Consider the following 12003-nt stretch of genomic DNA (forward strand, 5'->3'; position numbering starts at 1 on the left):
GGTTTTGTGGCATATTCCCTGGTTGCCACATCCTGCTTCCTGATAAATCCTTTATGTTCCTGTTGTGCTTGACCTGTTCTGTGTTCTAGCCTATTGGCTCTGAGCTCCCTGGTGGAAAGCTGAGCCTGGCTCAGGGCTGATTGGAGGAGGAGACCTGTGATGCTTCTCAGCTAAGGGACTTTTCACAAAGTCATGAGTGGCTGATGGCCTTCTTTTCCTTAGAAACACATTGCTGCTCCTAGTCCTCCTGCAGTATCTCTGGAACCTTTCATCCCAGCAGCATAATGCTTTTCCCTCCAGGTGATGAGCAAGTTCCACGTTCATTTCCAGCAAGTTAAATAAATTATGGGAGGAAAAATACGGTCACAAAAGAGAAACCCCGCTGTTGTGGAAATGACCACAAACGGAGACTATTTCTTTTCTCCTTGAACTGTCCATTTCATGCATAGAAACCACTTTCCACTTCCTGCCAATGTTTGTTTCTTAGCATTCAGGAATATTTTCCATCCAGTTAGTGGCTGAGCCCAAGAAGAAATCTCAGCCTGACCACTGTTCACTTAAAAGGATGTATGGTATTGCCACTTAAACAAAAAACTCCCTGTGGCAGGAGGAGAAAACACAATTTTGAGATGAAACGCTCTTTCTTATGAGACCCTGCTTAGAAGGCTTATGAAGTTCCAGGAGCTAAGTTCTTCTTGGGGACCACATAGGCATCCAAATGCAAGGTTAAGTCCTGGGGCAAAGCCAGGAAGGGGTTTAGGGTTTGCCATGATCCTTCTGGAAGGATTTGGAGACCTCAGTGAACTGCCCTATGCATACTGTTGTCAGCTGTTGTTCCAAGGATCAGCCTTAGAGCTGCTGCTGAAGCAAGACACAACTGGGATCCCTGTCAGCGTGAAGGATGTTGCAGCTCTGATCGTGATGCTGTTTGGTACCTGGGGATTTCTAAGGATTTCTGGTATCACGGAATAATCTCAGCAGAGGGAAAAGAAATCCCCTCACACAGTGAGAGTCTCAGACTTGACATCTGAAAGCTCAGGAAAATGTCTGTGCCAGGATTTAGTGTGCTGAAAATGTTGGATTGATGAGTAAGAAGGCATTCCTAGATATACAGCTTTTGGAGGGGGGAGAAACATGAACAAAACACCCCACCAACAAAAAAAAAACCAATCCAAAACATCCAAGTGAGGGTTGCCCAGTTCTTTTATTTGTGTTTTCTTTCTTTGCCTTTACTGTAATGATAAGAGATATCTTTGAGTGGGTGACTGAAGGCCTTGGTTAGATAGCCTACTATCTCCCCTTGCAGCCACCCCCACCACTGAGCAGAGGTTTCTGTCCTCACACAGAGCTGCCAAAGGCAATGTCCACAGTACAATTTATCAAGATCCTTTTCCTGCAGTTGGAACTAGTTATTGCCACTGAAGGAACAAGTCTAATTCTCTCCAGATTTGTAATGTCTGCTTGTGGCAAGCTTAATCCTACCAGGCAAGGGGAGAAAGGAGGAGTAGCAGCTTGAAGGAGTAGCTTTTTCTCCTGGTTCACTGTCTGTGGGAGAAATGGTCTTTTACCTGTTTTTTTACAGGTTGAAAGCAATATGGATTTTTTTATTTTCAGTAATTTACATATGAGCAAATATTCCCTCCAACCCCCAAAGCATTTACCTTCTCATCTGCTGCATCGGTCATGGAAGAAGAATGTTGATGTCTCCTCAAGATCAGTCAGATTTGACCCACTGCAGGGGCTGAGTTTAGCATTTACCTTTGGTTTTCAATGTGTCTCTTTTTTGGGCGCCACTGTTTAGCATCAAAACTCTTCAGGAAAATGGTAGGTTCACTCTCTGCAATTGTGCTGCTTGGCATGAGAATGGGAGTAAATTTTTCCTTCTACTTAATAGGAGTGATGTGCAGTGCACAGTGATGTTGCCCTTCTCTCTCCTAGTTTCCAGAACATTTTTTTTAAGACACTCTTTTGCATGCTTGTGAATTGCATCCTTACACAGTTATTGATCTCCCTCTCTCAACCTCTTCATAGAGCTGCAGATGGACATAAAATCCAAGTCTGTCACGGCCTAGAACTGTAAAGAGGAGGAGAAGCTGTATTCTCCAAGATGGAGCATCCTGGAATCTGAGGTGCAACAGTCCCATGTGTTTAACCCCCTTCAGCTTCCTCACCAATGTGGCACTAGACAAAAATGATAATAAAACTGGAGCTTGGAATTGCCAGGATTGTAGAATTAAGTATTTAAGGCTGTCATAGTTTTTCAGAAATGAAGCATTGAATATTCAGGAAATCACCAAATATTTTAAGGCATAGAGATCAAGTTTCGGGATCCAAGTGTCTCTCTCTTGGATTCAGAAGGAGCTATTCAGGTCAAGACAGTGCAGAAGGATTGGGGTGTGAGCCTCCCCCTGCTCTCCCTTCAATTTGAGGACTTCAAAATCCCTGCTTTACATATGAAGCTACAAAGTCATGAATGTCATCTTTGTATAGGATCGTAGGATGATTTGGGTTGGAAGGGACCTTAAAGGGATTATCTAGATCCAGCCCCCCTGCTATGGGCAGGGACTCCTTCCACTGGATGAGGTTCCTGAAAACCTCATCCAACCTGGCCTTGAACACCTTCAGGAATGGGGCATCCACAACTTCTCTGGTCAACCTGTTCCAGAATCTCACTGCTGTCACAGTAAGTATTTTCTTCCTGATATATAAATTTTCTCTCTTTCAGCTTACAATCATTAACTCCTCATCCTATCACTACACTTCCTGATAAAGAGTCCCTTCCCAGCTTTCCTGTAGGACCCCTTGAAATACTGGAAGGCTGCTGTAAGGTGTCCTCAGAACCTTCTCTTCTGTAGGCTAAACGAGTCCAACTGTCTCATCCTGCCAGCTGAGAGCCTGTAGCTTAAGCCCTAAAGGGTGTGCTCACTGTGGGAAGTGCCAGTGGAAGCCTTCAGCAGCATATGTTTTGTGAACTCTGTTTACAAAAAAAATTGCTGCTTCTTATCCGTGGTGACAGACCTAAAAATGGCACTTGCTTAGGGGAGAGGGCTGAGCAGCTCTGGAAAATCTTATGAAGCTGTCCTCCTACAGAACTGGAAGTGGGTATCCAAGCAGTAGATGAAGCTCTTTACCGCTTCTTCAGGACCTATTCCTTAATGTTTATGGAGTTGTTGAGACTGTAGAAGAAGGGGTGCTGCTTGCTGAAGCCTGTAGAGGCAGCAAAATAAGCTGCTTGGGCAGAAGTGAAGAGGAGCAAGCTGATGCTTGCCTCTGGAAGAAGGAAGGAGTGTGTCCTGCAAGAGGGGAGGAACCTACTGAGATCTCACTGGGAAGCAATATTCCCTCTTTTGAAGGTGCCGACTGCTCTGAGTGGAAAAAATGTTCAAGTCCTTGTCCTCCTGCTACCTTGCTTCATATAATTCATAGGTTTCTTTCACCAGACTAGGTACTTCACTTACTTAGAGCTCTTCACCACGCTTGGGTGTTTCTCAGCTTTTTTCTCCCATGCATGTGCTGTACCCAGCTCTCTGCAAAACACGTTTTTCCAGCGTTACCTGTGTTGATGTGCCTTTTCAATGCTTTCAGACCTTTCAGCCTGAAAGTTAGATAATTATTCTTCCTGAAATTTAGATAAACACTAAAGTGGAGCATTAAAGTGTGACTTTTCAGAGCATTAGTATCATGCCGGAGCAGTGCTGACAGCGAAGTTCTGGGTTTAGGCATTTAGAAAAGCATGGAGAAAATAAATATTGTAGAGGCTTATGCACGACACAGCTTCTCTGGGTTTCCAGAAAGCCTGAGACCTGAGTTTGCTTCTGCAGCTGAGAGGTGAACATCACAGACCCTAAGCAGAGGGTATTGATCTCTCAGCCTTTCTAGGCAAGGAGAAAAATACTCTGTGTGGCTCTGAAAATGCAAAATCGATGTGTCGGGGCCCTCATTATAACAAGGAGTTCTCTGCCCTGTGCCACAAGGTTTTGTGGTGATGTGGGTGTTGCTCACCGGCTGATTAATCAACTAGCATAATTTCAAATTCCTTTATTTGGCAAGAGGGCTGGCAGCCTCCCTTTATTATCATACCAAAAATGATTCAGTGCTTTAACAAGAGGAGGAATACATGAGGAAGTGAGGCTTATGTTGCCTCTTGGACTTCTCAGTTTAGTCTTTTCTTTGGGCCTGCGGAACCAGGGAAATGTTTGTTTTCTGGATCTGGCTTTCCCCATTGCTGTTTGGAGAACAAATAGTTTTAGAACAGGTGGAAACTGCAAATGCCAAGACGTTAATTTATTCTAGAAGTCCTTGTATGTTCTTAATAGTCTTCTGAAGATGCAGAAATTTAATGTTCTCAGAAATGTATTGGTCCCGGAGAAGAGAAATGTACCCAGTCTCCATTAAATGCCATTTCCAGGAGTCTCCCGATCTGAAGAGCTGCACTCAGCTCTACCTGTGCTTCCTCTGCTGTTTGGTACAGCAATATGTTTTTCATTACTGAGGGCTCAAATCCCTTTGGCCTGCCTATCAAGAGAGGCTCAGGGAAGAGAAAACCTTGGAGTGGGTATACTGTGAAGTTATTTAATCACTCAGTGTTATCAAAACTTTCAGTGCTAAGATGACAGCATGTCTTGATTCTCTGTAATGTGTATCAAGAGCTTTGTGGAAGAACTCGTGCATAATGTATGAAGTATTTGTCTTGGTTGTTTGAGTAAGACTGCACTATGTTTTGCATACAAGACAATGTTAGACACAGAAAACACATAATTTTCTCAAAATTATGGCACATAGCACAGAAAGGATTTTTCTGAGGATTTTGTGAAAAACTAAGGATGTGACAGACGATGTTTTTGGTGCTGCTCTGACTAGCACGGTGGTTTACGTGCTACTTAGTTCTCAGTAGTTAAAACCCACTGAGATCTTGAGCTTATAAGGCAGAGGACAGTTATTCATTCTACCAGCCTTTCTCTCCTGGAACAGGAAGCTTCATTTCTTATCCATTATTTATAACAATATGTTGGATTATATTAAAAATAATGCCTTTAGAATCATCATAGAATAGTTTGGGTTGGAAGGGACCTTAAAGATCATCCAGATCCAGCCTCCTTGCCATGGGCAGGGACACCTCCCACTAGATCAGGCTGCCCAAGGCCACATCCAACCTGGCCTGGAACACCTCCAGGGATGGGATTTCTGCCATTTTTGTCAGAGATGAATTACTGTAGTTTTTGTAGTGACAATTTCCTATGATATTACTGTTTCTGTAGGAGAGAAGATGCTTTAGCTTTGGTGCTGGCCCTGCTCCTGGCTGCCCATCCATTATTCCCTCCTTCCCCACGGCAGTGTCTGTCTCCCCCCTCATTGTAGCTACCAGCGTGCCTCTGCTAGGGGACCAGGAGGATTTTTACCTGTAGGTAGACAGCAGTGGGCTGCCTTTTCCTTCTTATGCTCTGAGGTAACTTCTGCTGATCAAAGTTTAAAGGTTATTTGCCTTTTTAAGGATTACTATGTTGTGGTTTCCGGGTGATGAAGTTTGGCAGGAAGGTAATGTTGTCACCATGCAGTCCTGAGGATGGTAAGGAGTGAGGCAGATGCTGTGCATCCCACCTCCTGTGCTTCTTGAAGGCTCCTATCCCTGCTTGTCTGCCCTTCCCACAAGCTGCCCCATGGCCCAGGAGGAGTTGTTAGGGGTTCAAGTGCTGCAAGAAGTGTCTGGGAGAACAAGATCCCCATTTTCTCCCGAGGCTGTGTACAGTTTGACTCTAACTCCCTCAAGCAATTATGAAAATTCTGGTCTGGGTCATTTCATCTTAACAGCCCCTTTCCAAGCACACTGGCATGCAGTTTAGAGGGGTTTTGTTTCCCTTCCAGATAGATGCCAAACCACAAGTATGGGCAATCTTAAAAATCAGAGAAACATCAGGCTAATCCCCAACTGTGAGATTAAAATAATACACTGGTTTTTTTTTTGGTCTGTCATCCAGATGCCAATGTAGCTGTTTGCCTTGCCAGCTCTCCCCGTAATGTTGAGTAATGTGATTTTTGGTTTTCCCTCTTTTCTGCCTAAAGCCCGCTGGCGTTTCCAGCCTCTCCTTTGAAAGGAAAGGCTTGTTAACCCACACCGTGTCCTTACCCCTTCCCTGGCAACTCATCTGTCCACTCAGATCTTGCAGTCTGTCTGTCCTTTTCATCACCATCCTTCCTCCTTTTCCATCAAAAGCTTTTGATGCAATATGTCACATCTCTATGAGGTGCCCTAGTGAACATTATGCTTTGTGTTAAGCACACATTTTTCTTTTCTCTCTTATTTTCAGGGATGTCACATTAGTTCCCACATTGAAGCTATTCCCCATCATGGATAATTTTATAAATGTGTTTCCAGTGGCATTGTTCATTTTCAGAGCTCTTCTACAGGAAGTTAAAGCTTCTTAGCATCAGAGATGCAGCTGCTCCCTCCTAGTATATCCCAAAATAATCAGGATGCAGTCAACATGCTCAAAAATAAGGATGTGTTTGCTGCCTTCAAGTGCTTGTTCATAATTTTTGGTCTGCTAAATTTGTTTTCTTCACACTTTGAATTGCCGATTTGTCACTAAGTATGAAATAGGTGCCTGTGTTCCTGAAAGCAGATGCTTCAAATTCAGGTTTAGAAAGTCCAACTTTGATGCCTGTGTTTGAAAATGGGACTTTTCAAAAAAAATTGAGATTTCTCCTTATTTGAAACCTTCCTTGCTCTCGGATATTGCTCATCCACAGCTCTGCTTATAGCCTTGTGTGGCAAGTGGGCTGTGCCTGTTTTGAAGGAAGTAGATAAACACACTGTCCTCTCTTTACCTAACTCTGGCTCCAATGCCTTTTGGCAGCTTTTTAAAGCCTGATTATTTTTTTTTTCCTCTTTTTTTTTTTTTCTACACCCACCATCACCACCCTTCCCCCTCTGCCGTGTGCTATTTTATCTTGTGGAGGCACAACACTTCGGAGCAGCTGTAGCTGTGGTGATCTGTATACAAGAGCACACGTGGCTCAGTTGTACAGAGGTCTGGTGGCCTCAGTGTAGCAGCCTATAAAGACCAGAGGTCAATGTCTGGGCTCGCATGTTTAATTAGATGTCACTTCTTGTCCCTATTAGCTGGAGAGGGGCTATTCATAAAGGCTTGTGGTGATAGGACGGAGGGGAACGGATGGATATAAACTGCAGAGGGGCAGATTTAGACTGGACATTAGGAAGAATTTCTTCACCAGGAGAGTGGTGAGGCACTGGCAGAGGTTGCCCAGGGAAGCTGTGGCTGCCCCATCCCTGGAGGTGTTCAAGGTCAGGTTGGATGGGGCTTTGGGCAGCCTGATCTGGTGGGAGGTGTCCCTGCCCATGTCAGGGGATTGGAGCTGGATGATCTTTAAGGTCCCTTCCAACCCAAACTATTCTATGATTCTATTAAATAAGAGGAAGGCTTGCTAGAAGGAAAACTTCTTTGAGTGCCTTTCAGTAGCTCCACTGTTAAACATCTGGGCTACGTAAAATATGTCTCCTTGTCACATCAGCCCCTGTGGTACAGCCCGGTGGCCGCAGCAGGCAGCGAGCCTCCGGATTTCATTGGGGATGAGTTAGCGATCCGCATGAGTGTGCTGCTCATGGCCTGCCACTTCCCACTGCGGAAAATTAAGCACAAAAGGTTGAAGGCGAGTGACATTGCTCTCAAGACATGCCACAGCGCATTTGTGTGCAAACTATGAGGCTCGCTGCTTCTTTTCACGGGGAGCCCCATCGGCTCTTTATACTCACCCTCTTTTTACCTGCTCTAAATAGCAAACATCATCTAAAAGTCTCTTGATTGTGTGACACAACGCTTATGCCAAGATAGGTGTTTCAGAAAGTTAGAAAAACACGATGCTGAGAGGTGATAACGTGTAGTGTATGAGAATGTTAGTACGAGTTATCCCCTGAAATCCCCCTGACTTTGACTGGAGAATAAATCTCAGCAGAGATGTTGACTCTAAACATTGCATGGGTGGGGGAGGGCATGCCAGATTGAACTCAGGAAAACTAATTTTCCATTGGTTGGATAATCCCTTCAAAATCTGTTTTCTGAGCATCAGTGCAAGATCCTATCTCTCTATTAATGCCTGCGTAGTGTCTGTTCAAGCAGAACAAGTATCAGCGGACAAGTAGCCATGACAAATGCAAAAGCTGTTTCGGTACCCGTTCAGCAGTCAATAGCTGCGAAGTTGAGCCATTGAATCTGTGCCACTACTCAGCACTTGGATTTATTTTAGAACATTTATGCTGGAACCTGAGAAATAGAGGAACAGGAATATCAACCCAGACCATCAGACGAATTGCTCAGTTTGCAATATTCACAGCCCATTAAGTCCAATTAAAAAAAATCTATTATTACCAAACTGGAACGACAGAGCTCTGCAATATACATCTGTTATTTTTCAGTATGGTAAGTACAGCTGTATTCAGTACGATTGCAAGATTGCAAGCATCTCTGCTGAAAGTATAGGTGAATTTATTCAAAACACAGTATACGTTGCCTCGCCATTTTCAAATCTCATCAGGGAACAGTAAGAAATTCTCTGCATTATGTTTTCAGACTTATTACAGCTGGATTTGATCCAGATTACTGGCTCAGGCTGATGCAGAGAAAATGATGATGTTGTAGCATCTAGTTTGTTGGAAAAGGAGAATATGGATTTTCTTTTTTTTTTTTTTTGATCTTTGGGGGATGACGTATGGGTACAACATAACTTTTTGAAGCCTTTTAACTGAAAAGAACAGTTTTGATGCCTCACAGAGCTGAGGGAGGGGGAGTATTTAGTCGCCTCCACAGACATCTGAGTTTGAGTCTACTGTCAATAATGGCTATGTAAGTTTTGTACTATTAGAAAAGTCAAAATACGTATTTGTTGTTATTTTACTTAAGTACTTGCGCACACAGTTTTTTTTTCCCCTTACACTTGAAGCAGAAAGCAGGAGAACATTTTTGCCCTTATGTCTTACAGCTGAAAACAGGCATTTTAAAGCAAATTAGACACATGAGAGGGAACTAATGTGGTTGTTTTGTCACTCTGAGCCTGTGTACAGTGGGGTTTCTGTGTTTGATGGACTGGTGAAAGGAATAAAAAGACTAATTGCTTGTCACCATATAAGCTGTCAATATATAATTTGTCAACATATAATCTGAGGCAGCCTCTGAAGAAATAAATACATGCTTTGTGGTTGCATTCGTAATGAATTCAATGAAATACAGATACCTCATAGAAAGCCAGCACGATCTCGACTAAGCTAATTGAAAAGATCTCTCTAATTTCAGGATGAAATTCTTATGAGCTGGTAGGGGCTCTACATCAAAATAAATATCACAACGCTGTTGCAGAAAGAAAAGAGCCCTGAAGCTCCCACTATTGAACCTCGACTTTGCTTAGTTGCACTGGTTTAAGCATCTGTTCCCAAAACGTTGTAAGCTTTACCAGTAAGTAAAATCAAATAAGCAGTTAGGTATGACACTAATGATCTAGAAAAAATACGAGATATTAGATAGGCAGACCACCAAGAGTGATGGGGAAAATAGCCCTGAATTTCTCGCTCATACTCTCTGCTTCCACATTGCATGTGAAAAGTGGCAGGAGTTTATATGCTGTTAGCTAGCAGGTGTGGCCATCCCAAATACTGTCTATCAGACAGGAGATTTTAATATAAAGGTGCAGACATCCATGATGGGATTTGCATTCTGCTCTCCATAAGCCTCAAGCCAGAGAAGAAAAGTGTGCTATAATTGTGGAAGAGTCAGTCCATGAAAACTAGAGCGCTCCTTCAAAGACAGTTAAGTTCCTGCGACTGCCCAGCATGCTTTTTGCTCACCAATTCATTTTTTTATGAGCTCTAAACATAGTTCCCAAATGATAAAGCTGTTAATTATTTAAGTGCACGATAAAGCAATGAGAGCTGATCAAAATTAGCCTTGTCACAATCTCTCCTCTCTTGCCATACGTTCTTGGTCCCTTTTTTGCACCCAGCTGAGTGTTTTTCTAATGTAGCAGTAAGCCAAATTGGTAAAAATAGACTCCCAAACTGGGGACCAAACATTTCCATCTCCTGTGTTGATTCAAGTCTAGTGCTCGTGTAGTATATAGTATGTCGATTCAGCATTCAAAGCCAATGAAATAAAAAAAATCTTTTTGTATTTTTCATACTGGTTTGGTTTCCCATGAGATCAACAACTGCGATCTTAACACTTCTGTTGTGTCTGATGCTTGGGGAAGAGGAGATGGAAAAGAGCATTTTTTTTTCATCAGAAGCCAGCAACTGGAGAGGTTTAGGTTGAAGAGTGGCTTAGGATGGCCAAAAGTGACCTGAAGCCCTCTGAGAGGCAATCCAGCCCATGCAGGGCCACAACAGCACTGGCAAAGCAGGAGAGAATTGCTGTGCTATGGAGTGTCAGGGCTACACCCTCCCCTTTGCTGACCGCAAGGGCATTGGGTTTGGTTTCTGACTTGGTGGTATAAGCCTAACTTAACTGGCTGTCTAATGGTTTAAACGTAAACTGAAAGCGTAGCCTCGGAATCTAAAAACAAGTAACGGATGAAAATTGTGTTGAATGGTACTTGCCCCATGAAACTGGGATTGAAGTGGTTCAGAGAGTAGATACAGCTACTAATGATGGCGGGATTGGTTTCTAGTTGAATTGGCTTCCCTGGACTGACTATCATGTGCCTGCATGAGTATTAGGCTTAAACTGTGATGACATTTTGTATCTGGTATGAGCTGAGAAGCACGTTACATCTGCCCAGGTGGGAAACCTTAATGACTGCAGCTACAATCAGCCTAGAGAGGAAAGAAAAGTGGGAGCAGAAGGTGGAGAACACACCAATCTCTGCTCTTGGGCCGGCACTGTGCACTCTATGCTGAAAAGAACTTATGGAAAAGACCTGAGGTACTCTTATTCCCTCTGTTTTCAGTGCGTGGCTTTGCTGGTTCAGAGCTATGAACTGTATGAAGGGCTACCTGGCACATCTTCAAGGGATTACTCTGAGGCGTGTCAATATAGTGAAGGTTTTTCTACTCACTGGCCTTACCCAGCTTGTTTTGCAAATCACAGTTCAGCATGGTTCTGCAATTCCCAGCTGCCAAATTAGGTGCCCGATATCGAGTAAGATATTACTTATTGCAGACTGCAGATATTGTATGGCCATCCCCAGGGGAAATCATGGGCTGGAAATGTGCAAAAACTCTACTGGCCCATTTCCTCTGGATGGGACTCTGATTTTTACATATTTTCATTCTGTTTCTGCTGTACAAGGCACAATATTCTTGTCCTGAAATGTAATATTGTTGAGTTATCAGTTGCTGCAATTTCCTGGGAGTAAAGCATGAAATCGATTTATTAATATTTTAGTTCCTCTCCTACCATGTGTGTTTGGAAAGATGATTAATTGCTACAATTTGTCTTTAAATATTATAGTAATACAGGAGCTAGGTGTAAATATTTGAACTTGTGCATCTAAGGCTAATTTACTAAATGCCTGGTGTGCAAACGCTTGCTGTGCTGATTGGTTTCAGAGGGACTGGTTAGATGGTAAGCTTTTCTGAAATTCATGTCTGTATTTACTGTCTTTAACTAAATAAGACATTTAAAGGTCACACTAAAAGCATGATGGCTTTTGAAAGCTTTTCTAAATATACAAATAAAAGCGTGAGCCTATTAGCCCAGTGAAGCAGAGAAATAAAGGTGAAGCAATATTCTTGACTAGGGAATTATAGGAAGATACTGAGCTTCCCTCAGTTTGTTACAATCACGAGCCCTTTATTAAGTGGAATTTACCCCAGCGCAGAGGGCTTCTGTAAAAGCCTTTAACTCCATACAGGACTTACTTCAGGTGTCTGTGAAGGGCAGAAATTTGGCATAACGGCCGAGGTTCTGCCATGGACATAAATCCTTGATGAAAATCCCAGTTATAACGTTCAGCCACTGGATGTCCTCATTTTCAAAGGTCTGCAAAGGTTGATCAACT

Source organism: Cuculus canorus, chromosome 3 (genome assembly GCF_017976375.1).
Source record: "Cuculus canorus isolate bCucCan1 chromosome 3, bCucCan1.pri, whole genome shotgun sequence".
Lineage (NCBI taxonomy): Eukaryota > Metazoa > Chordata > Aves > Cuculiformes > Cuculidae > Cuculus > Cuculus canorus.